Consider the following 26,260-nt stretch of genomic DNA (forward strand, 5'->3'; position numbering starts at 1 on the left):
AAAAAAAATAGCTGGGTGTGGTGGTGGGTGCCTGTAATCCCAGCTACTTGGGAGGCTGAGGCATGAGAATTGCATGAACCTGGGAGGTGGAGGTTACAGTGAGCCGAGATTGCGCCATTGCACTCCAGCCTGGGAGACCCAGTGAGACTGCTTCTCAAAAAGAAAAGAAAAGAAAAAAAGACTTCATCCTTGGCCTCTCCACATCTTACTCTCAATTCTGTCTCTATTCATCTCCTGCCATGGCCTTTACCTACCATCACCTCTATCTCAATGAGTCCTAACTCTACAGTTAGGACTCATTATAGATAATATATTTTATTATCTATTATACTATTATTATAGATATTTTTTCTGAACTGTAATCCTGCATCTCCAAGTGACAACTCAACACCTCTATCTAGAGGTTTTTCCAAAAGCAGCATGCGAAATGGATGGGAAGCAGCATGCCACTTCCCCATAATCAGCTCCAAGCCTGAATTCTTCCTTTCATCCCAGCTCAAACCTTGGCATCTTCCCTGATGCTTCTTCCTCTTTTCCAATGTCCAGTAAATCCCTACATCCCATAGCTCTTTCTTTGCAAGATCTCCCCAACCAGTTCTTTCTCCAAGGCAGATCCTCATCAGCTCATCTCAAACTCCTGGTAAGGTAGGCAGGGAGACTGGAGTCTTTGAAAAGGTAGTTCCTTACCCAAATACCTTCCTCCAAAGCCCAAAATTCCACATCATCAAATCATCATATTGTGTAAAGTACCACCATCTCCTGCAGTCTTCTTTTAAGATGCAAAATTCTTAGGAGGAAGGACGTGGTTTTAAAGTAAGAAGACAAGTTTGAATCCCAACTCTGTTCTTTAGTGTGTCGCCTTTCAGCAAGTCCTGAGCTTCATGGAACCTTTGTTTTCTGGTATTTAAAACAAGGATATTAATTCTTCCCTAGCTACCTCACAGCTAATGTTGCTTTGAAGAGAAATTTTAAAAGACCTACGAGCTCTTCAATATGTATTATTTGGTTATGTTCCCAGCAACTTTGTGTAAATGGTTTTGCTGTTTCTCTAAGAGAAAGGACAAGGGTGCTTGGTACTGAAGGATAAGGAGCCTGCCTGGTTCTGCTGGTTTGCCTCAGAGCAGCCCTATAACTCTATCACATAATTACATGTATGTATAATACATATCTATAATTATATGTATATGTACATATAAAATACATATATTACATAATATGTATATTATATATGTAATGTCATCTTAGAATGACATCTAAGATTATTTTTAAAAATAAACAAATTACACCTATTAGATATATGCATAATTATATATTATATAACATAATCACATATATGTATATAATCACTTGTAATGGTACCAGATTATGAAGAGAACTGAGGAATAGTGGTCTACTAAAATCTAGAAATATCTGTAAATATATTTAGGTAAAATGTGGTAGTTGGAAAGTATGTTAAAATACTCAGCAAAGACAAAGATGAAATGAAATGGAAAAATGTTAATAATTTTTAAATCTAGGTAGTGGATATGTGGATGCTCATTATGATGCTCTATCTACTTTTACATGTTTCAAAATTTGTATAATAAAAATCTGAATATATTAAAGACAGAAGTAATTAAAAATATTAAAATATTCATCATATGCTTTTAAACTTTTAAAATAAGCTATGAAACAATAAATAGAGTATGTTACCATACTTGTACCAAAAAAAAAAAAAAGGAAGAAAAGGAATATAAATTGTAGCACTGGCAGTAAACACCCACCAAGTTATCACTTTGTTATTGCTGGATGGGATTGTGATTCTTAAAAATCATCTTATTTTGCTTTTCCTGTTTTGTAATTTTTATCAGATAATTATTTGCTTTTTGTTTAAATTGCAGAAAATGCTATCTAAAATTCAATAAATAACACCTATTAGATGAATATTTCAGAGACTGAGGATAACCTGTCTTGGTGAAACTATAAAAAAAACAGGCACTTCCATTCCTATTTGATGAGAATGTAAACTATTATAATCTTTTTAGTGAGTAAATTGGCAATAACTATTAAAATTCTAAATGTTTGCTGGGCACGGTGGCTCACGCCTGTAATCCCAACACTTTGGGAGGACGAGGCAGGTGGATCACGAGGTCAGGAGTTCGAGACCAGCCTGGCCAACATAGCGAAACCCCGTCTCTACTAAAAATGCAAAAAATTAGCTGGGCTTGGTGGTGGGCACCTGTAATCCCACCTACTCGGGAGGCTGAGGCAGGAGAATCGCTTGAACCAGGGAGGCAGAGGTTGCAGTGAGCCGAGATCATGCCACTGCACTCCAGCCTGGGCAACAGGGCGAGACTTCATCTCAAAAAAGATTCTAAATATTTACGTCCTATTTTTCAGAAATAAATAAAAGAAGAAAGAAAGAAAATAAAGCCCCAAAAAGAAAAAGTGGAGATGAAATAACCCAGGGGGTCATCGATAATGGACTGGCTAAATCCATCATGGTTCATCCATACAATGGACTATTACGCAGAAGTATGTGAGGCAACAGTAAGTGGTATTTGGTGGGGTGATAGGTGCAGAAACCTTGTATAAAATGCTACCATTTGTGCAAAAGGTAAAAAGGAAGAAAAAAGGAATATGTGCTTATTGTATGTGGATAAAATGTTTCTGAAAGATACATTTTAAAAACTGATAACATTGGTGGACTCTAGAGAAGGAAACTAGGGGCTGGGTATGTGGGAAAATAGGATACTTACACATTTTGAAATTAGAAAAACATGAATTTAATGCCCATTCATATAAATATAATTACAATTAAATACAAAATACAAAAATAGGGTTACAGCTCTTTTAGAATTTGTCTAGCAGATTTTCCAGTAAAAAAAAAAAAATACAAAATATGCTAAAACAAAAAAGGGAGGGTATGGCATCAAGTAAGTACATTTCCAAATGAGTGCAATTACAAGAGAAAGAACAACCAGAATGACATCTAAGATCATCTTAAAAGCCTCTGGTTCCTTTTTTTTTTTTTTTTTTTTTTTTTTACCATGATTCTACCAATCAAGGCTGCTAGAAGTATTATAACAATAGATTTTACTATTTGCCCTATGGCACAGGTTTTAATGATGGGTTTGGAAATCAGGGTTCTAGCCTTGCGTTACCCATGGTAGCGCAATGGGAGATGACGGGTTTCTCCATCATTCTTCCTTATAATCACGCTTCGACCCTCCCCTCCAGGACCAAGCCTTTTCCAAATATTCAGAACTTTACTGAAAGGGGCAAAACCTGATGAGGCAACTTGTATACAGTTTGCTTTGGTGCCTCTGTGAGTACATAATCCATTGGGCAGATCACCTGTTAACGTCTCCTTTCCTTCAAGATCCCAGACTTCTGGGGTCCCCCTCTCCTCTTGGGAGATGTGTACTTAAGGCTCTGGAGCTGGCTGTCCTTAGGCCAGGCAAACACAAAGCTCAGAGAATGCCATGCGGAGCAAATATAGGCTGATTGGCTTGGGGGTTTTTCTGCACATGTGTCAGCTTGATTAGCCCCAAGGTGCCTTCCAATTCTAACATTCTGCTGTTCTAGAAATCCAGGATTTCCTCTATTACCCCAAGTGACTGAAAAGTTAGCTGAACAGCTAGACATACATAATGTCCTTGATTTTTGCAGCTTCTTACATAGGTCTGGCTCTTTTCTGAAATAAAAATTTTATGTTAGGATCCAGAATTTAACCTCACACCATAGCCCTACCTTTGTTTGTTTGCTATTTAGTTTTTTTCACCTCCCAATTATAAGACAAGGTAGAAGTAATAGAATCAAGAAGCTGAATTCCAAGCTAGCAATGGGGAAAGCTGAGAGCCAATCCAATGTGTACCATAGAATCCTCAAAGTCTCAGAACAAGCTGCATCAGGCATGAAAAATGGAAGATGCCTCCCTGAGAATTTGACCAGACCAAGAGGAAATACCTACAGATTCTGACATTGAACGTTATGCAACAAACAGCTCACCCAAATCACAATACAGTGAGGCTCAGAGTCAGAAGTCCCACTCTTCTTCGAGGTTCCCATCAGCACATTTAGATCAGATCTTAATCAGAAGTCTACATACATCCAAGTAGCACGAGACATCCAAGGAAAGCCATTATCATGAAATACAAAGATTAAAAAAAGTCAAATGTAACTTGAAAGATACAGCAATTATGCAGAGAGAAGAAAACAAAACTATCAATATTACCTTAAGAGAAAGAAGATATTGCAACCAGGAAACAGGAACAGAATGTTGTGTTTCAACAAAGTAGCATTCAGAGAACAAAATAAAGAGGAGCTCATAAAATTAAAAACATGAAAGCAACAATGAAAAACTCAGCTATTGAATAGGATACTACATAGAAAGTCTTCCGGAAAGTTAAGCAAAAAGTCAAAGAGGTTAAAAAAAATGACAAAATAAGAAAAAAGAAAGGCCACCCCAAAAGACCCAATATCCAAATAATTGAAGAGGAAAATAAAAAAATAGAGGGGACAAAAACCAATAAAATAACCTGAAAACATTTAGCAAACCGAGGGACATGAATTGATAAGCAGAAAGGATCCCCCAAGTGCTTAACACAACAGATGAAAATAGACCCACAGGATGGCACATTATGGTGGAATTTCACAATATTGAGGGGAAAGAAAGCTTCTACAAGAGTCCAGAGAAAGCAAAGGTGATTTAGGGAAGATTAGGACTTCTCAACACTTAACATGGGAAGCTAGAAGACCATGGAACCATGTTTTCAGCCTGTAATCCCAGTACTTTGGGAGGCTGAGGCAGGAGGATCTCTTGAGGCCAAAAGTTTGAGAACAGCCTGGTTAACATAGTGAGACCCTATCTCTAAAAAGAAAAGAATTTAAAAAGGGGAAAGGCTGGGCGCGGTGGCTCACGCCTGTAATCCCGGCATTTTGGAAGGCCAAGGCGGGCGGATCATGAGGTCAGGAGTTTGAGAATATCCTGGCCAACATGGTGAAACCCAGTCTCTACTAAAAATACAAAAATTAGCTGGGCGTGGTGGCGCGCCTGTAGTCCCAGCTACTCGGGAGGCTGAGGCAGGAGAATTGCTTGAACCCGGGAGGTGGAGGTTGCAGTGAGCCAAGATCGTGACACTGCACTCCAGCCTGGTGACAGAATGAGACTCTGTCTAAAAATAAATAAATAAATAGAAAATACATACATACATACATACATACATAAAAAATCACCCAGGCATAGTGGTGTGCACCTGTAGTCCCAGCTACTCGGGAGGCTGAGGCACGAGAATTGCTTGAACCCAGGAGGCGGAGGTTGCAGTGAGTGGAGATCCTGTCACTACACTCCAGCCTGGTGACAGAGCAAGACTCTGTCTCAGAAAAAGGGGAGACAGACAGATTTCCAAATAATGAAGAAAAATCATTTTCCAAACAAAAATTCTAGATCTAGACAATCCATCTACTAAAGATGAGGGTAGAATAAAAGTAATTCTAAGCTATTCAGGGTCTTAGATTGTTGATATCCCATGTATCCTCCCTTTTTCAAAAAGCTCTTGGAAGCAGTGTTCCTACAAAATAAGGCAGTAATCATGAAAAGAATGTGGGACACAGGAAAGCGGTGAGCCAGCATCGGAGAGGGGTGAAGGCAGTCCCGAAGAGACTGATGGAGAGTCTAAAAGAACAGTTTTGTTCCCATGAAGAGGGGTCTTGCCCATTGTCTCGTCCAAGATGGTGCAGGTAAACTCTCGGGAAAGCTACAGCAGGACTATGACTCCGAGGCTCTGTTCACCTTATCTCCTCCATAGCTCCATCATCTAATAGTGACAATATTGTTCTTTTCATAGGCAGCTAGATTTATGTTTGAGACTCAGGTTTTTTCCCCAGAACTTTGGCAATAGGGTGTTTAGAGAGACACAGATTGAAAAATTCTAAGGAAATAGACAACACAATAATATCTGGGGGTAAAGGAAGGCACACTATGAAAGAAGGGAACTTCCAAGTCCCAGCAATGGTTTATTTCTCTACCTGGGTGGTGAGTTATGTGTTTATATTCTCGTTGTTATTAAAACTGAGCATATGTTTTATATACTCCTTTCTATTTAGTACACACATACGCACAGTAACTACATAGAAGAAAAAATCCATACTCTTAATACCTAGTCACAGGTATTAACATTTTCAAGTATTTCCTTTCATCTTTTTTCTGTGTACTTGACATAACTGAGATGATACTGTGCATACATTTTTGATATGTTCTTTTTTTTGAGACGGAGTCTTGCTGTGTTGCCCAGGCTGGAGTGCAGTGGCGCAATCTCGGCTCACTGTAAGCTCCGCCCCCTGGGTTCATGCCATTCTCCTGCCTCAGCCTCCGGAGTAGCTGGGACTACAGGTGCCTGCCACCACGCCCAGCTAATTTTTTTTGTATTCTTAATAGAGGCGGAGTTTCACAGTGTTCGCCAGGATGGTCTCGATCTCTTAACCTCGTGATCCGCCTGCCTCGGCTTCCCAAAGTACTGGGATTACAGGCATGAGCCACCGCGCCCGGCCTGATATATTCTTTTGTGAGAACTGTTTAACATAAGCATCTTACGTTAAATTATTTGCATACTTATCATTTTAGGAACCATGTAATATTGCATTGAAACCCTTCCCTATTTCAAAGAGTATAACTCTGGGGAATGACATGATTGAATCTTTGTGTTGGTAACAGCTTGTATGTGAAAATGCTTGCAGGGAAATTCAGAATGTCTTCTCACCACCTCATCACCCTGTCAAAACCACACACCTCCTTGAAGGTCCAGTTCAAACCCCACCTCCTCCATGAATCATTCCCTGACCTCTGCAGAGAAGCCCTCTCCTCTAACCTTCCAGAATCCAGAGTTCTTGTCTATTCTGGCTTTTTTTTTTTTTTCCAAGACAGGGTCTCACTCTGTTGCCCTGGCTGGAGTGCAGTGGTGTGATCATGGCTCACTGCAACCTCCACCTTCTGGGCTCAGGTGATCCTCCTACTTCAGCCTCCAGAGTAGCTGGGATTACAGGTGTGTGCTTCCATGCCTGACTAATTTTTGTGTTTTTTTGTAAGGATGGGGTTTCACTATGTTGACCAGGCTAGTCTCAAACTGCTGGGCTCAAGAGATTCACCTACCTAGGTCTCCCAGAGTGTTGGGATTACAGGTGTCAGCCACCATGCCAGGCCAGCTACTCTGCCTCTTTTTAAAGCTTTTTATGTGCTCATTTCTTTTCTCTCTGGTACACTATAAGTTCCTGGGAACAGAAATCTGTCTCTAGAGGGGCCGGAATATATTAAGTGCACCATAACTAACAAGTAAATAAATTTGGAAGGCTGTTTTTTTATTTGCTTTAATATCCTGCATTGCAAATAGTGTATATGATTAGGTCATTTATGAGATTTCACTCAAATTGAAGGTTCCCAAGTGGAAACATTCTGCTTGTTCATAATTATCACATTCAGAAACTAGGAGTATGACCACTCCTGCTCTCTCTGATAATGGATTTTATATTTGCTTTGAGGGCTGGATTAAGCAATGGTTGAGTTCTAAAAATAACATTTATGTTTTTTGAGGGCCTATTACATGCCAGATACCAGCCCAAGAAGTTTTCATGCATCTGTAATTTAGTTCCTACAGTAACACTATAAGGTAAACCACTGAGTTTTCTCATTTTACAGCTGAGGAAATGAAGTCATCTGCAGGGAGTCAACTAGGTTGTACATGGAGGAATTAGAACTCCAACTCAGCTACACATGATTCTCGTATTTCTCACTTCTGAGCAAGGCTGCCTCCTCAGATATAAAAGTATAAAATCTAGGATTTGGCTTCCAACTCTCAGTTCCATATTGAAAATCATTCTCCATCAAATGGCTGACACTTGTGAATATATATTTTATTGATAAATACAAAGAATGTTAGATAATATTTAGAAGAGAAATAAGAAAGAAATCCACAGTTTCACCACCTAACAATTACTGTTATTTTAGAGTGTTCTCTTCCAGTCTTTCCCCATATGTATTCCTTTAAAAAGAAAAAAATAGGCCAGGCCTGGTGGCTCATGCCTGTAATCCCAGCACTTTGGGAGGCCAAGGTGGGCAGATCACCTGAGGTCAGGAGTTCGAGACCAGCCTGGCCAACATGGTGAAACCCCATCTCTACTAAAAATACAAAAAATTAGCCAAACGTGGTGGCAGGTGCCTGTAATCCCAGCTACTCAGGAGGCGGATGCAGGAGAATCGCTTGAACCTGGGGTACGGAAGTTGCAGTGAGCCAAGATTGCATCATTGCACTCCAGCCTGGGCAACAAGACTGAAACTCTGTAAAAGAAAGAAAGAGAGAAAGAGAGAAGGAGAGAAAGAAAGAAAGAAAGAAAGAAAGAAAGAAAGAAAGAAAGAAAGAAAGAAAGAAAGAAAGGAAGGAAGGAAGGAAGGAAGGAAGGAAGGAAGTGGGAGGGAGGGAGGGAAGGAAGGAAAGAAAGAAAGAAAAGAAAGAAAGAACGAAAGAACGAAAGAAAGAAAGAAAGAAATATCCTCAGATAGTTGTGTGTGTGCTTTTAAGCAGAAGAGTCTGCTTAGTGGTAGGGTGAAGACAAGGGTAGCACTGAAGACAAACTTCAGCTATTCTACCACCTGGGGCTCATCTGACATCAGATAGAAACACGAAAACATAACAAAGATTAAAGGGCAATTAACACAGATCTGATTGCCTGCACCTAGATGGCTTGTGTGTAGCAGGGGCTCCTGGATGAGAAGGGGGCAGAAGTTAATAGAGCTGACTCGTGCCTTGAGTGTCATGTCTTATGTATTCAGCTGCTGACTAAGCAGCAGAGTGTAATATAGTTTACTAGAAAAAGTTGACCTTTAGCTGCATTCTTAATTCTTAACTTTTCAGTTATTGAAAGCCCATTTTTCTGGTAAAGACATCAGGGAAATCCTTTTGCCCATCCTCCTCCTTCTCCCACTCCCTGATAGGCAGAAGAGTGGTTTCCAAAGATGCCACATCCTAATCTCTGGAAGATGTGAATATTTTACCTTACATAGCAAAATTTTGCACTGTGATTAGGAGTACTGACCTTGATATGAGGAAATTAACCTGGATTACCCAGGCGAACTCAATTCAATCACATCAATTTTTTTTCTTTTTTTTCTTTTCTTTTTTTTTTTTTAGATAGAGTCTCACTCTGTTGCCCATGCTGGAGTGCAGTGGTGCAGTCTTGGCTCACTGCAACCTCCGCCTCCCGGGTTCAAGCAATTCTCCTGCCTCAGCCTCCCAAGTAGCTGAGATTACAGGCACCCGCCACCACACCTGGCTAATTTTTGTATTTTTAGTAGAGACGGGGGTTTCACCATGTTGGCCAGGCTGGTCTCAAACTCCTGACCTCAGGTGATCCACCCGCCTCAGCTTCAAGTGCTGGGATTATGGTCATGAGCCACCATGCACAACCACATCAATTCTTAAAAGCAACGAACTTTTCCAATCTGTGGTCACAGAGAGATGTGACTACATAAGGTCAGAGAGAGAACCACAGAGATGGCAGCATGAGGACTTGGCCTATCATGGCTGGCTTTGAAGATGGAGGCAGGGGGCTACCAGCCAAGGAATGTGGGTAGCCTCCAGAAGCTGGAAAATTCAAAGAAATGGATTCTTCCCTAGAGCATCCAGAAAAGCTTATACCTTGATTTTAGCCATGTGAGATCTGTGTCAGATTTCTGACCTACAGAATTGTAAAATTAAAAATTTGCATTTCCAACAGATGAAAGACAGAAGAAATTGTGTTCTGTACAGCAAAAGAACCATTAACAAAGTGAACAGACCTCACACAATGGGAGAAAATATTTGCAAACTATCTATCTGACAATGGATTAATAATCAGAAGATATAAGGAGCTCAAACAACTCAATGGGAAAAAATTTAATTACCAATTTTTTAAATGAGCAAAAGGTCTGAAGAGACATTTCTTTTTTTTTTTTGAGACGGAGTTTTGCTTTTGTCGCCCAGGCTGGACTGCAATGGTATGATCTCGGCTCACTGCAAACTCCACCTCCCAGGTTCAAGTGATTCTCCTGCCTCAGCCTCCCCAGTAGCCAGGATTACAGGCTTCCGCCACCATGCCCAGCTAATTTTTGTATTTTTAGTAGAGACAGGGTTTCACCATATTGGCCAGGCTGGTCACGAACTCCTGACCGCAGGTGATCTACCCACCTTGGCCTCCCAAACTGCTGGGATTCTTAAAAGAAGACATATAAATAGCAAACAGGCATATGAAAAGGTGCTCAACATCATTGATCATCAGAGAAATGCAAATCAAAACTATAATGAGATATAATTTCACCCCAGTTAAAATGGCTTATATCCTAAAAACAGGCAATAACAAATGCTGGCAAGGATGAGGAGAAAAAGGAAGCCTTGTACACGATTGGCAGGAATGTAAATTAATACAACCACTATGGAGAACAGTATGGACGTTCCTCGAAAAACAAAAACAGAACTAGTATATGATCCAGCAACCCCACTGCTAGGTATTAATGTATACCCAAAAGAAAGGAAATCAGTATATCAAAGAGATATCTGCACTCCTATGTTTATTGCAGCACTATTCACAATAGCTGTATTAGCAGTTCTCACTCTGCTAATAAAGACATACCCAGACTGGATAATTTATAAAGGAAAGAGATTTAATTGACTCACAGTTTCACATGGGTGGGAAGGCCTCACAATCATGGTGGAAGGCAAAGGAGGAGCAAAGTCACATCTTGCATGGTGGCAGGCAAGAAGAGCTTGTGCAGGGGACCTTCTATTTATAAAACCATCAGATCTTCTGAGACTTATTCATTCACTACCACAAGAACAGTATGGGGGAAACTGCACACATGATTCAATTGTCTCCACCCGGTCCTGCCCTTGACACGTGGGGATTATTACAATTCAAGGTGAGATTTGGGTGGGGACACAACCAAACCATATCAATAGCCAAGATTTGGAATCAATGTAAATGTTCATCAACAGCCAGTAGATAAAGAAAGTGTGATACATATACACAATGGAGTACTATTCAGCCATAAAAAATAATGAGATCCTGTCATTTACAACAACGTGGGTGGAACTGGAGGTCCTTACGGTAAGTGAAACAAACCAGGCACAGGAATACAAACTTTTCATGTTTTCACTCATTTGTGGGAGCTAAAAATTAAAACAATTGAACTCATGGAGACAGACAGTAGAATGATGGTTACCAGAGGCTGGGAAGAGTGGTGGGTGGGTGTGAGGAGTGGGGGTGGTTAATGGGTACAAAAATATAGTTAGAATGAATAAGATCTAGTATTTGACAGCACAACAGGGTGACTACAATCAACAGTAATTTATTGTACATTGTAAAAATCACTAAGAGTGGTAATTGGAATGTTTATAACACAAAAAAGAATAAATGCTTGAGGTGATGGATACCCCATTTACCCTGATGTGAGACGTGATTATTACACATTGTAGGTGTGTATCAGAATATCTCATGTACCCCATAAATATACACACCTGCTATGTACCCATACAAATTTTGTAAACAAATTTTTAATTGCGATTTATAGATACATAGAATATTATTCAGCCATAAAAAAGAAGGAAATCCTGCCATTTGCAACAACATGGATGAACTCTGAGGGCATTATGCTAAGTGAAATAAGTCAGACAGAGAAAGACAAATACTGTATGATCTCACTTATATGTGGAATCTAAAAGAGCTGAACTCATAGAAAAAGAGAGAAGAATGGTGGTGGCCAGGAGCTGGGGACTGGGGGAAATGAGGAGACGCTGGTCAAAGGGTATGAACTTTAGTTACAAGATAAATAAGTTCTGGGGATTTAATGTACAGCATGATGAGCATAGTTAATAATACAGATGTTCCTCAACTTACAATACAGTTACACCCTGATAAACTCATCATAAATTGAAAATATCATGTCAGAAATGAATTTAATATACCTAACCTACCAAACATCATAGCTTTAGCTTAGCCTACCTTAAACGTGCTCAGAACACTTCTGCCTAGGTTGGGCAAAATCATTGAACACAAAGCCTATCTTATAATAAAGTATTGAATATCTCATGTAATTTATTGAACACTGTGCTGAAAGCAAAAAAAAAAGAATGGCTGGATGAATATTAATGTACACATTAAGTCGAAAAGTCATAAAGTTGAAAAAGTGTGAGTGAACCATCGTAAGTCAGGTACTGTGTGTACTGTATTGTACACTTGAAATTTGCAAAGAGAGTAGATCCAAAACTTTCTCCCCATATACACAAAAAAAAAAAAATGGGAGAGGGGGCAGGAATTTTCCTTTTAAGTCATGGTGGAAATTTGTTACAGTAGCAATAGAAAACTAATTTCTCTCTGTGTGTGTGTGTGTGTGTGTGTGTGTGTGTGTATTATGTCTTTACTGACTAGTGTATGTGACTACTGTATGCTTAATTCTCCAGTCCTTCATAGATCCTTAATATCCTCAAATGGAGACCATCTCAGTGACTGCGACAAGTTTCCCAGGCTTCAACTTCCAGATCTTCAAATCTACTCATCTCAAAAAGAAAACAAGAAAAGAAGCAGAAACTCTAGAAGTCACTCTCTTTGCTGTCTAAAGGGACTAGTGACAGAAACCTTGTCTGTCTGCTGAATCCCCAACACCTAGAAGAGTGCCTAGTACATAGTGGTAACTCAATGAACATTTGTTGATTGACTGCTTGATTGAGTAATAGTAATATAGAAATTTGTATCTTTTACCAAAGCCATGTACTGGAGCCCTTTGCTGCTGCAGACTCTGAGTCTCATCACGACCTCATCTTCCTCCAGGGAGAGAGATGAATGCAAATGACCCACTAGGGTAGAGCTGGGGTTGAAATAAACCCAGGAGTAGCTCTGCTTGGCCAATGAATACTTTGTGTAAGCGTAGCTTATGTTGTGCATGGAGATATATATACAAAGCTTCCTTAGTTATTTATTCAACCAAAATTAAGAGTCTACTATGTGTAGCAGTCTCTGCCACATTCTAAGAACACAAAGATATATAGGACACAGCCACTGCCATCCTAGCATTAACAACCTAGGAATGGCTGTAGGCATCCTTACAATGTGGTGGACACTCTTTTACATACAACAATCTCATTTAAATATTAGAACAGTAACCAGATAAGTGGGTATTAGTCCCACTTTATGGATGAGGAAGCTGAAGTTCAGAAAGTTAAATAACTTAGACAAGTTACTTAGCAAGTAAATGGTTCATGCCAGGTTTAGAATTCAGGTTTATCTGGCTCCAAAAGCACATAGTAGCTATTGACATTGCATAGTAACCTACAGTTTGCAAACCACTTTTATTACACATTATCTTACTCCTTCCAACAAAGGTTATGAAATAGGTATTACTATACCCATTTTACCAAACAAAACTCAAACTCAATTTTTCTACCCAAGTCACAAAGTTCTTCAGTGACAAAAACAGAATTGGAACCCAGATCTTTTGTCTCTAGCCCCTATTCCCTTTCCACTCTGCCATGGTTTCATTAATCTCTGAATTCTTCACACAGACCCACCTGCTATCATGAGTGTGATCTAAGACCCTGATGAAAGCACATGGGAGAATATAAACAAGGCAAACAGGACTGCTAGAGTTGAAGCTCATGCCAGGTGAACATTTATTAGTTAGAGCTGGGTTTACTCTGTGCTTTCAATTATAATCCCTTGCTTGATCTGGGGCTAGCAATTTCATAGCTATATTCAAGTGTCCTATTGAGTGTATCTTACCCATTTCTTAACATTTGGAACAAGCCCCACTTTGTTCAACACTTAAACATTATAACAGTGTTCATCAAAGCTCATGGTCTAACTAGTTACCTGTTACAACAGAGAAGACAGGTCCCCAATTAATCAATATACTAAAAGCTCTTCTCCTCCCTTCCAGTAAGACTTTGGCCTTGGCAACTGCACAAATATCAAATTAGGCTTGGCTCAAAAGAATGAATGGTTATCAAGGTTACTTAAGATTGATTGTGATTAGGCCAGGCATGGTGGCTCATACCTATAATCCCAGCACTTTGGGAGGCTGAGGCAGGAGGATTGCTTGAGCTCAGGAGTTTGAGACCAGCCTGGGCAACATAAGGAGACTCTCATCTCTACAGAAAAAAAATAATAATTAGCCAGGCTCCCACTTGAACCCAAGAGTTGAAGCTGCAGTGAGTTATGATCATGCCACTGCACTTCAGCCTGTCTCAAACAAAACAAAACAAAACAAAACAAGACAAAACAAAACAAAACAACTGATAGTGACTGGAGAATGTATCTGTGAAAATTCCTGAAGAGTAGTGATCATTTCTTGTTTTCATTTCTGTAGCTTCCATCGCATCTAGGTCAACACCTGGTCCATGGCAAGTAATTACTCATTGAGTGAAAGCTCCAAATATGCCAACTCAGGAAGACTCTGTAAAGGATGATAGAACCTAGGAACACCTGAAAGCAAATGGAAGCCAGTGCTTCAAGAAGAAAAAGTTATATCTGCCTTGCCACTGACCATGTGATTACACTCTGAACTCACCACCACCAAGCGTAAGAATTAAACTTGGCATTTAAGTCTAGTGGACTACCTCTTCCACAAACAATGTGGTCTTCAACAAGTTTCTCTTCTTGTGTGTAAAATATAGCATCAAGGTAGGAATGGGGATTCAGATTAAATACAGGATTGATTTCAGTTAATTCCTGAAGTCTTTTCAGAGCCTTTGCCAGCACTTTGGGAACCTTCACCAAGATGCCCCATCTCCACTTCCATCTCTGCTATTCCCACATGCCTCACCTGCTGTGCCCACCAATGTCACGTACACCACCTCCAAGCAGTCTCCACAGAAAAGTCTAGAATCCCTGCTTTCCCACCCACCTCCCAGCTCTCCAAGGAGATCTTCCTTTCATCATCCAAGCAGCCAACCAAAGTGTTGATGCTAATCCGTGAGGATCAGATGCAGTGATTCTTACACTTTTGTGTGAAAAAAATCCTCTGAGCATTAAGATGAAAATGCAGCATTCTGGATCTACCCACAGAGGAGGTCTTAGAAGGAGAAGAGACTCTAGAATCTTCTAACAAACACCCCTAGAAGATTCTGATGCAGATGATCCAAAGATCACTCTTTCAGATGAAGTGATCTAGGTTTTGATCCTAGACCACAGGTTCTTCACCTGGCAGTTTATGAATTCCCAAGGGATCTGAGGACCAAATCCAGGTCCTTAGTTAAGTACATGAACTTAAAAAGGGAAAAATACAGGCACACCTCAGAGATATTGTAGATTCTGTTCCAGACCACTGCAATCAAACTAGTGGTGCAATAAAGTGAGTTATATAAATTTTTTTGTTTCCCAATGCAAATAAAAGTTATGTTTACACTATATTATAGTCTACTGAGTGTGCAAGAGGATTGTACATCCCATAATTTAAAAATACCTTATTGCTAAAAAAAATGCTAACGATCATCTGAGACTTCAGCAAATCATAATCTTTTTGCTGGTAGACGCTTTTGCCTTGACATTGATGGTTCTTTTGACTGATCAAGGTGGTTGTTGCTGAAGGCTGGCATGGCTGTGGCGATTTCTTAAAAGAAGATGACAATCAAGTTTGCCATATCAATTGACTCTTCCTTTCACAAAAGGTTTCTCTGTAGCATGCAATGCTGGTTGATAGCATTTTACCTACAGTAACTTCCTTCAAAATTGGAGTCAATTCTCCCAAATCCTGCCACTGCTTTGTCAACTAAGTTTATGGAATATTCGAAATCCTTTGTTGTCATTTCAACAATGTTCACAGCATCTTCACCAGGAACAGATTTCATCCCAAGAAACCCCTTTCTTTCTTTCTTTCTTTCTTTTTTTTTTTTTCTGAGACGGAGTCTTGCTCTGTCACCCAGGCTGGAGTGCAGTGGTGCGATCTCGGCTTATTGCAACCTCCACCTTCCCAGGTTCATGCCATTCTCCTGCCTCAGCTTCCTGAGTAGCTGGGACTACGGGCGCCTGCCACCATGCCCGGCTAATTTTTTTATATTTTTAGTAGAGACGGGGTTTCACCGTGTTAGCCAGGATGGTCTTGATCTCCTGACCTCGTGATCCACCTGCCTCCCAAAGTGCTGGGATTACAAGCATGAGCCACCGCGCCTGGCCAAGAAACCACTTTCTTTGCCCATCTATAAGAACCAACTTGCCATCCATTCAAGCTCTATCCTCAGATTGCAGCAGTTTAGTCACAGCTCCACTTCTAATTCCAGTTCTCTTGCTATTTCTACCACATCTACAGTTATTTCCCTCACCAAAGTCTTGAACCTCTCAAAGTAATCCATGAGGCTTGGAATCAGCCTCTCCCAAACTTCTGTTAATGTTGATATTTTGACCTCCTCCCATGAATCACAAATGTTTTTAACAGCATCTAAAATGGTGAATCCTTTCCAGAAGGTTTTCAATTGACTTTGCTCTGATCCATCAGAGGAATCACTATATATTGGCAGCTATAGACTTAGACACTGAGTTTCTTAAATAAGACTTGAAAATGAAAATTACTCCTTGATCCATGGGCCGCAGAATGGATACTGTGTTAGCAGGCATGAAAATAACATTAATCTCCTTGTTCCTCTTCATAAGAGCTCTAGGTGACCGGGTCATTGTCGGTGAACAGTAATATTTTGATTTTTTTTTTTTTTTTTTTTTGCTGAGCAGCAGATCTCAACTGAGGCCGAGGTAGGCAGATCGCCTGAGGTTGGGAGTTTAAGACCAGCCTGACAAACATGGAGAAACCCCATCTCTACTGAAAATACAAAATTAGCCGGGTGTGGTGGCACATGCCTGTAATCCCACTACTCGGGAGGCTGAGACAGGAGAATCACTTGAACCTGGGAGGCAGAGGTTGCGGTGAGCCAAGATTGTGCCATTGCACTCTAGCCTGGGTGACAAGAGCGAAACTCTGTCTCAAAAAAAAAAAAAAAATTTAGTAAACCATGCTATAAACAGATGTGCTGTCATCCAGGATTTGTTGTTCCATTTACAGAGCACAGGCAGAGTAGATTTAGCATAATTCTTAAGGGCCCTAGGATTTTTGGAATGGCAAACGATCTTTGGCTTCAACTTAAAGTCACCAGCTGCATTAGCCCCTAACAAGAGATTCAGCCTGTCATTTGAAGATTTGAAGCCAAGCATTGACTTCTGCTCTCTCATGATCAAAGTCCTCAATGATCTCTTCTTCCAAGAGAAGGCTGTTTTATCTACATTGAAAATCTGCTGTGTGAACCCGGGAGGCAGAGGCTACAGTGGGCCGAGATCGTACCATTGCACTCCAGCCTGGGCGACAGGGCGAGACTCCGTCTCAAAAAAAAAAAAAAAAAAAAAAAGAAAGAAAAGAAAAAGAAAATCTGCTGTTTAGTGTAGCCACATTCATCAATTAACTTAGCTTGGTCTTCTGAATAACTTAGTGCAGCTTTTGCATAAGCATTTGCTGCTTCACCTTGCATTTTTTTTACATTACGGAGATGGCTTCTTTCCTTAAATCTCATGAACCAACCTCTACTAGCAACCAACTTTTCTTCTGCAGCTTCCTCACCTCTCTCCACCTTCGTAGAATTAAAGAGTTAGGGCCTTGCTCTGAATTTGGCTTTGGCTTAAGAGAATGTTGTGGCTGGTTTGATCTATCCAGACCATTCAAAATTTCTCCATATCTGCAATAAGGCTGTTTTGTTTTCTTGTCATTTGTATGTTCACTGAAGTAGCACTTTTAATTTCCTTCAACAACTTTCCCTTTGCATTCACAGCTTGGCTAAATGGTGCAAGAGGCCTAGCTTTTAGCCTATCTCAGTTTTGGACATGTCTTCCTCACTAAGCTTAGTCCTATTTCTAGCTTTTTACTTAAAGAGAGACACGTGACTCTTCCTTTCACTTGAACACTTACGGGCCATTGTAGGGTTATTAATTGGCCCAATTTAAATAGTGTTGTGCCTCAGGGAATAGGGAGGTTTGAGGAGGGGAGGGCAGAATGGCCTGTCAGTGGATCAGACAGAACACATACAACATTTATCGATTAAGCTCACTGTTTTATATGGGCACAGTTCATAGTACCCCAAAATAATTACAATAGTATTATCAAAGATCACTGATTACAGATCACCATAACAGATAGAATAATAATCCAAAAGTTTGAAATAGTACAAGTATTACCAAAATGTGACCCAGAGACATGAACTGAGCACACACTTTTGGAAAAATGCCACCAATAGACTTGCTCAATGAAGGGTTGCCACAAACCTTCAATTTGTTAAAAATGCATTATCTGTGAGGCATAATAAAACAAAGTGTAATAAAATGAGGTTACCTGTATATCTTTTTTATTTTTATTAGCTGTAACTAGAAGTTAACATTTTTCCTTCTTTCTTTCTTTTTCTTTCCTTCCTTTCTTCCTTCCTTCTTTCTCTTTCTTTCTTTCTTTACTTTTCTTTCTTTTCCTTTCTTTCTTTCTTTTTCTTTTTTGACACAGGGTCTCACTTTGTCACCCAGGCTGGAGTGCAGTGATCATGGCTCACTGTAGCCTTGACCTCCCGGGCTCTAGTGATCCTTTCACCTCAGCCTCCTGAATACCTGGGACCACAGGTACATGCCACCATGCCCAGCTAATTTTTTTATTTTTATTTTTTGTACACATGGGATCTTACTAGGTTCCCCAGGCTGGGCCTGAACTCCTGGGCTCAAAGGATCCTCCCACCTCAGCCTCCCCAAATGCTGGGATTATAGACATGAGCCACTGCACCCTGCCTAGCATTTCTTCTGAATGTCTTTTGATAAAGGCAATAAACCCAGTAGTATTAGTAGCACCTGTGACTCCGCCACCAATAGAAATCATTGATATTGTTAGAGAACATTACTGCTATGGCAGATACCTTGAAATTCTATTTACACTCATCACTGCTTTGAAATTATGGTTGTTGTTTAGACAGATCTGCCACTAGATTTTGTTATTTAATCAAATAATAAAGAATTGTGTATATTACCATATCATTATTTTTAAAAACATATTTTTATAATTGTATTTTAATGTCATTGGTTTCTTTTGTGATCTATGTATTTTATTTTATACATTTAAAAATATTATTCTGGGGGGGTGTCAATAGGCTTCACCAGACTGCCAATGGGGCCCTTGGCATGCACACACAAAAAGTTTAAACAGTCCTGCTCTAGGCAGAGCCAGTTACGCCAGGAAACAATTTCTGGCAACCCTGCTCTCTATTTTCTTTCTCTTGCTCCTCCCCAGAACCCAACCTTTCAGCCAGGTGGTGGACTGCACCAGAATTACAGAGTTCTCAGGGATAAAGAAGGAGGCACTCTGGGCATGGACTGTGTCCTGAAAGTGACTTTGGCAAGGGTTAGGAGAGGCTGGGTTCTCCTGCAGCTTCCCTGGGCCTGGACAACTTGTCCCTTTGTTTTCCCAGTCAAACTGAGCCACTCTTCCTAGTTCAGAATCCACTGTTTAATACAAATATTGATTTGAGGGGTTAAGAAAACCACTCCACAGATGAGCAGAAACTTCCTGGAACCATTCACAAAATATTCATCAGAAATAGAAACCCAGAGAGGTGGAGAACTAGGACTGCCCACTCTTGTGCCAGCACAATCATCTCTACATGATTTCATATTTACAGGCTGGCCCAAGAATAAATATGGTGGCCATATCATTTTGGAAAGACAGGCTAAAGAAGTAATGCCAAACAAGCCGGCCAAATACCTCCCTTGGCTTAATGGGTGTTTGGGCAGTGCCCACCAATTACAAGTCCCTCCGCTTTATAGACTCCTAAAGTAGCTGCTGAAAGCACTATCCAGTTTACAAATGAGAAAGAAGCCTGAACACAAGCATCCTGGTGGTTGGGCTGGCAGCTCCTGCTAAGAGTTTATCTTTGCATCCACAGCCGGAAAGGAATCGGCATTCCTAGGCTTGTGACTTAAAGAAAATTAATGACTGAGCCAGACACGTCCTGAGGACCCCCTACCCTTGCAGTCCTAACACTCCGGGGCGAGATTTCTAGGTTAGGGGGAATGCCCCATCTTCTGGCTTTGGCCAAGCCTGGGATTTCTTAGAAGGTTGCGGGGCCAATCAGCAGCCATAAATCTTAGAGAACCTTCACCGTTTTACAAGGGAGTTCGCAGGGGCTGCCCTTCTCCCTCACGCGGTCTATTTACAACGCCGAAATCTCTGTGTTAATGGACCTAGGATAATGGTGTTTACTTTACCGCGATAAAGCGCTGGGCTTCCTGGGGGAGCGGCTGTAAAATGTCCTGGAGGTAGGGATGGAACGGGCGCCGTAAAAGCGGGCGCTGGAAGGGCGGGGGCACCAGGTTCTCCTTCAGGCCGGCGCCCCCGCCCTCCACCCTCTAGGCCAGGCTGAGCAGCCCGGGCCTGGCGGGCGAGCACCGTTCCCACATAAATCACCAGCGCCAGAGTCTCGGGAAAAGGCGCATTTTTCATTGCTGGCTGCAGGGCGACTCCAGACCGCGAACGAGAAACAGAAGTTGTCTTTAGATAAACCGTTCACCGGAGCGCGCGTTGTGGCAGCAGGGTCCGCAGAGCACAGGGCAACCTGGGTCTGGCGCTGCGCCCCCGCCAGCCGATCACCTCCCAGAGGCCCCTCAAGAAACCCAGATCCTCTCAAGGGCTGGTACCACGTCCTCCTGCCAGAGAGGAGATAGGGAGCCAAGCGGGAAGGAAAAGGAGAACTTCAGGGTTTGGAGAGACTGGAGAAGTGGTGCTCGCGAAGGCAAAACCTCAAAAACCTGAAAGCCTAACTCCACGTTTACCAGCAATGTAATTTCGAGCAAGTGACTTTACCCCTCTGAGCTTCAGGAATCTTAAGGTGTAAAACAAAACTACTACCTTCTTATTCTGTGTTCAAAATTGACGTGAAATCAAATGCAAGTTTTATAACCAGACCCAGGAGGTTCCCTGAAGCCCCTGGAATTGTTGGCAAAGGGTCACGCGTATCTGGGGAGAGGATCCCGAGCAAGTGCTCAAACCACAAAACAGTGAGAACCACCGCCCTAGCTCTGTAGACACACTATATGGCTAGAATCCTGGCTCTACCACTTACTAGCTGTGAGATCTTGCTCAGGTTACCGAAGCCTCCTGTTTTCTCTTCTGTAAAAAGGGATAATCGTTCCTACGATTATGTGGAGACTAAAAGCACTAGGCACGGTGTCTGGCATGTAGTAAATGCTAAACGATTAGCTACATTCACGCATCAGCCCCTAGCCCTATAGCAAAGACACTTGTCTCCAAAGTCAAGAATTCCAGGCCTAGTCTTTTCAAACTGAAGGCTGCCAAGATCTATGAAACCCTACATTGGTCCTGGGCGCCAGTGGGCAACTCGCCCATTGTCAGATGGCGCCCTTTCCACTGCTTTGGATGGGTGCGCGGGTAGCGTTTTTTTTCCCGGGCCAGCAGTGGGTAAGCGTGTGCGCACCTTGCGCCGGGCGCTGCAGGGAGTCTCCAGCTCCTGGAGGTGCGCACTCGCTGGGCGGCCGCCCTTTGAAGGCAGCTCTAACCTTGCCGGCCGCCAGGCGCCCGGGGCTTGGCCGTAATCCGGATTTGGAGGCCGAAGCAGTAAGCAGGCCGTCACCGACTGCGAGGAAATCAAAGCGGCCGCCATCCTGGTAGCTCCCGGTCTTGTTTACTTGTTGACGCGCGCTCACCCAAGCAAGACGACCTCGAGTTTGGTATCTGCCTAGAGAGAAGAGGGGTAGGGGTCCCGGGAGCAGCCAGCCTCCACCCCGCTGGAGGCCAAGGTTTCCAATTGCGGCTGACAAGTTTCCTTCCCTTCTAAGGTCAGAGGTCGAGCCTGGGAGAGGCCCCGCTCCCCTTTCCCTCCAGGCCCACCCGGCGCGGTGTCCTGGAGCCCCGTTTCCAGCCGCGCCTTCTTCTCCCCTCCTAGCTCGTTATCCATTAGTATAATCCTCTGTCCAAACAGTGCAGCCGGGACGGCCAGACGTTTGGTGTAAACAGACCCGGGGGAACAATTCTAACGATATAAATAAAATAACCATTAATAGCGCAAATTGTTCGATGAACCGGAGGCCGAGCACCCGGACTCCAGCCTCGCTGGGGTTTGTGTACACAGCGTGGACGCCACGCATCCGTCAGGTGAATCTGAGGTTCTTGTCCCGGCCAAAATCTAAACCAGGCGCAGGTGAGGTCCCCTCAAGCGCGTCAAAGGGGACCCGGCTCCTAACACTCCCAGGCCGCGACACGCACGCGGCTCAGGACAGACGCACACAGCGAGGTCGCCAGGCGGCCGCAGCTCGCATTAACGTAACCGCCGGGGCCCGCCCCAAACAGAGTAACTGGGGTGAGCCCGGCTCTTCAAAAACTCTACCCCTCTCCCCGTGGCCAGCCGCGGCCTCAAAGGGCGCCACCTGGTCACATCGGCAGCCTCCGTGTGAGCAAGGACACAGAGCCCACACCCCAAACGGAAAAAAATCAACCTCCACTTGTCCCGGGCTTCATAATAATAAACTAACATTTATTGGGCGTTTCTTGTGCCAGGCACCACGCTAAGTGCTTCACAGAGGTAATTTCCTTGAATCCTTAGGCGACCTAAGAGGTAGATGCTTCTAGTATTCCCAGTTCCACAAGTCAGAAAAGCAGAAACCTCAGAGAGGTTACGGAATTTGCCTGGAGACCCATGGAGACAGAATTTGAATCCACAGCTCTGCTCCAGGAAGTGCACGGTGCCTCCCCGAGATGCAGCCACTTGCGCAGATTCCGGGATGCCTGGCTGCCAAGGTCTGAAGCCTAGCTCCAGCGCATTCCCGGCTCCGCCGGGCTGCAGGGGGTTTGCTTTCCAGTGGGAAGTTCCTACTTCTCCCGAGAGCGTCGGCAGAGTGGTCTAAGAGGTCAGGACAGAGGCAGGAGGGGAGCCTCCTTGGAAAGTCCTGTGACCTATTCCCAGGGACCCAGCAGTGGGCTCCCAGCGGGCCCTGCTCTGGCGTCGGGGTTGCAGATACCGCCCAGGAGGAGGCGAGCGAGGCCTCCGGGACAATAGGTCAACCCTGCGGGGGTCGCGGGGGGAGGCGGGGTCACTTGGAAAAACGCCTCCCTGGGGCCGGATGGCCGTGGAGTCATGGTTCCCGGAGTCTGGCTGGGGCAGGACGTTGTCTCCAGCCCACCCAGGCGTGGAGCGGAGGCGTCCTGCACCCACTCCTTACTTGCTTCGTGACCTTGGACAAATAATTTTATTTCTGGGGTCTCAATGTCCAAGGCTCTAACATGGGGCGGGAGGGGCGATGATACTTTTCTCCGAGGGATGTAGCGATCGGAAGAGACCTTTGTGTGGAACGCTTTGTTCACCGGTGGAAAGTTTATTATCATGATTAGTGTTAACTTGACAGTGGGCACTTCAGAAGGCGGGGACGAGGGCTGGCAGCCCCATACTGAACAGAAAGCGAAGGACGGAGGTAGGGAGAAAGGAAACTGCTCTGGGGGGCGGAGGTGGGGGTACGCGTAGGAGGGAAGGGGAGGGGGCTAGAGGAGGCTCCGCCCCACCGTCCGGCAGTGTTTATTTTCAAGGCAGCTTCCAGTCAATCCTGTCACCGGGGCACATTCTTTTCGGGGGCTGTGAACCACCGTCAGGGCTCTGCAGGAAGATTTGAGGAGGGGGAGGGCTGTCGAGTAGGGAGCAGGAATTCGCAGAGTAGAGAGAACTGCGTCTGGGCAGGCAGTCCCTGCGTGGCGCGGGGGAAGAGAGGAAGCTGAGTGTTCAAGGCAAGGAATTTTAACAACTTTGGGCAATTTACCTCACCCTTCTGAGCCTCAGTTCCCTCCTCTGAAATGGTTATATTAATAGGGCCAAAGACAAGAGCTGTTGCAAGAAGCAGAAGCAGTAACAATGGCGGACACTTAGCAAGAGTTTACAGCAGCCTGGAGATGTTCTGGGATCTTCATACCCAATGAGACAGCGGACTCTCCCAGCCCAGTAGAAGTCTCTTGACCATGGTCTGCCAGTTTATGTGGGGGCTGGGTGGGAAGGGGAGGCTCTTCACCTCTGAGCCCATTGGTGCTTGTAGAAAAGCCATGAACAGTAGCTAGTTCTGTCCATATGGTCATTGGTGGTGGGATTGCTAATGTTATTGTTGTCAGCTGTATTATTTCTATTGTTACAGCCACTCACTACCAACCCTAAAAGGTAGCCGCCAGTAACTCCTTTATGGAAGGGAAACAGGCTCAGAGAGGGTAAGTGACTTGCCTAAAGTCACACAGCAGGTGTGGGGCCAAGCGGAGAGATAAGAAACCAGGCAAATCCAATGGCCAGATGCTGTCACCCACCGCAGAGGTAAAAGGAGAGAGGGCACAGTTTGGTGCAGGGCAAGGCCTGGGTGAGAGAGGGACACCCACCGCCAGGGCAGGTCCCCAGCAGCTGATTTATTTGCATTCCAGTGGGGAGGCTAATTGGCCAGATCTTTATCTCAACACGATAACAATGACATGAGACTTCAGGGATTTGTTTACAGCAGCTAAAAATGATGCATTTGTGGGAGTGGGAAGCTGGGTTGGAGTGCGGGTTTTGTTTGCGGCTGCTTTAGCTTCAGAGGGTGGGGAGTGGCTACTGGGGGAGTGGGGAGGCTGAGAGGAGGCTGCTGGTCATTCTGAGAGTATTTCCTAAAACTAATGATTAAGAATTAGCGTCCTTGTTTGAAGACCCCCAAAAACACAAAATTTGATGGATAATTAAATAATGCTTTTCTAAGTGGGAAAACAGAGGGCCTGGGAACCCAACTCTCCGCCGATCTCTGCTCAGCTAGAGGAGAGGTTCGGCACCTCTGTGCCTAACAACGCCCCTCACCACGCACACCCCCAGCCGCCACCGCAAGAACCGTTTCTCCTCGCATAGGTGCAGAACGCTCTGTAAGTGCTTCTCTTAATCTTTAAGGCAGGCCTATAAAGTCCACACCATTATTATCTTCTTTTGTAAGTGAGAAAACAGCCATTTAACAAGGTTGAAAGACTGGCTCAAAGTCACAAGACTACAAAAACAGCAGGACTCCACACCTAGATCTGGTGGACTACAGGGCCAGTGCTCCAGCCCAAGACAGAGGCATGACTTATGATTATGACTTAGAGAAAGCAACATCTCCCTGGGCCCCATCCCAAACTCAACCTCCTCATCTATGGACTCTCCTTGCAGAGGAGGGTGTCACCGGGGCAACCTTTGCACACGAATGCTCAGGAGGTCTGTCTACAGCCATTCACATGCATGCTTACTGACTTACCAGTTGTGGGAGGTATAAGATATTCACATCTGCCTGTGTACACGCTCACTTATGTGGGGGCACAATACATACATATATATACATACAGGCCACCCTTCTACTATACTAATGTGGAGGGCATGACACATGGAGTTTTTAAAAGTCTAAATTTCAGAATATTTCAATGTAGTTTTATTACTTTCAACAACACACACAGTCATTACAATTCTGGCAATAAAATCTATTCCCTCTTCTCTGACTACAGCTTAGACAGGCCCTTATGGAACTACTTTGTACAAGACTAATTGTAATGATCCCATAAATTGCCTTATAGAAATAGTGCATCTGATAGTCATGGAACTTAATTTTCATCTTGGATCATATAAACATTTCTCTCCAAATCTCATGTCACTACCAGTAATTCACATTATTGTGGGGCGGGGTGGGTGGGGAAGGAGGGAGGGAATTTAGAATGAGTGTTGGCCAGCCCTGTGTTAATGACCACATGATCTGAAAGAGCAGAGCCCTAATGTGGAGTCTACATTTATGGGGAGTCCTGAGTGCCTTCTTCCCCATGCCCATCCACATGTGCACTCACTAATGTGTTTACACAGGAAAGCACTTTCCTCTTCATTCAAGGAGAAAGACAAGTCTGTAGAAACATTTATATCATGTCTCTATCCACCTACTGGAAACCTATGTTTCTCAGGAGATGAAACTGCCACCAATCTCAAAAGTATGGCTGCAGCTGGAAGGTAAAAGATAGAGGGTGGCTGGCTGGCTGCCTGCCATGCATCTGGGGAGCCCAGCTCCCAGGGGAGAATGCATGAGACTTAGTCCCCTCTCAGGAGGCCAGTGACTCAGTGGCCCCCACTGGCCCCAGTTAGGGAAAAGGTAGGAGATTATTGGTGGACCCAGAGCAGCTAGAGTGCTCTGTCCTTGGCTGGTGTGAGAAGCCAGGGACCCCACTCTTTTCTCTTAGATT

General features: G+C 43.4%; 1 pseudogene; it reads left to right on the forward strand.

Annotated features, from left to right (window-relative positions):
- The first annotated feature begins 2,816 nt into the window (after window positions 1–2,816).
- LOC112441070 (U7 small nuclear RNA) lies at window positions 2,817–2,859 on the forward strand (annotated as a pseudogene).
- The last annotated feature ends 23,401 nt before the right edge of the window (window positions 2,860–26,260 follow it).

The sequence above is a fragment of the Pan paniscus genome, chromosome 8 (assembly GCF_029289425.2).
Source record: "Pan paniscus chromosome 8, NHGRI_mPanPan1-v2.0_pri, whole genome shotgun sequence".
In the NCBI taxonomy this organism is placed as follows: Eukaryota; Metazoa; Chordata; class Mammalia; order Primates; family Hominidae; genus Pan; species Pan paniscus.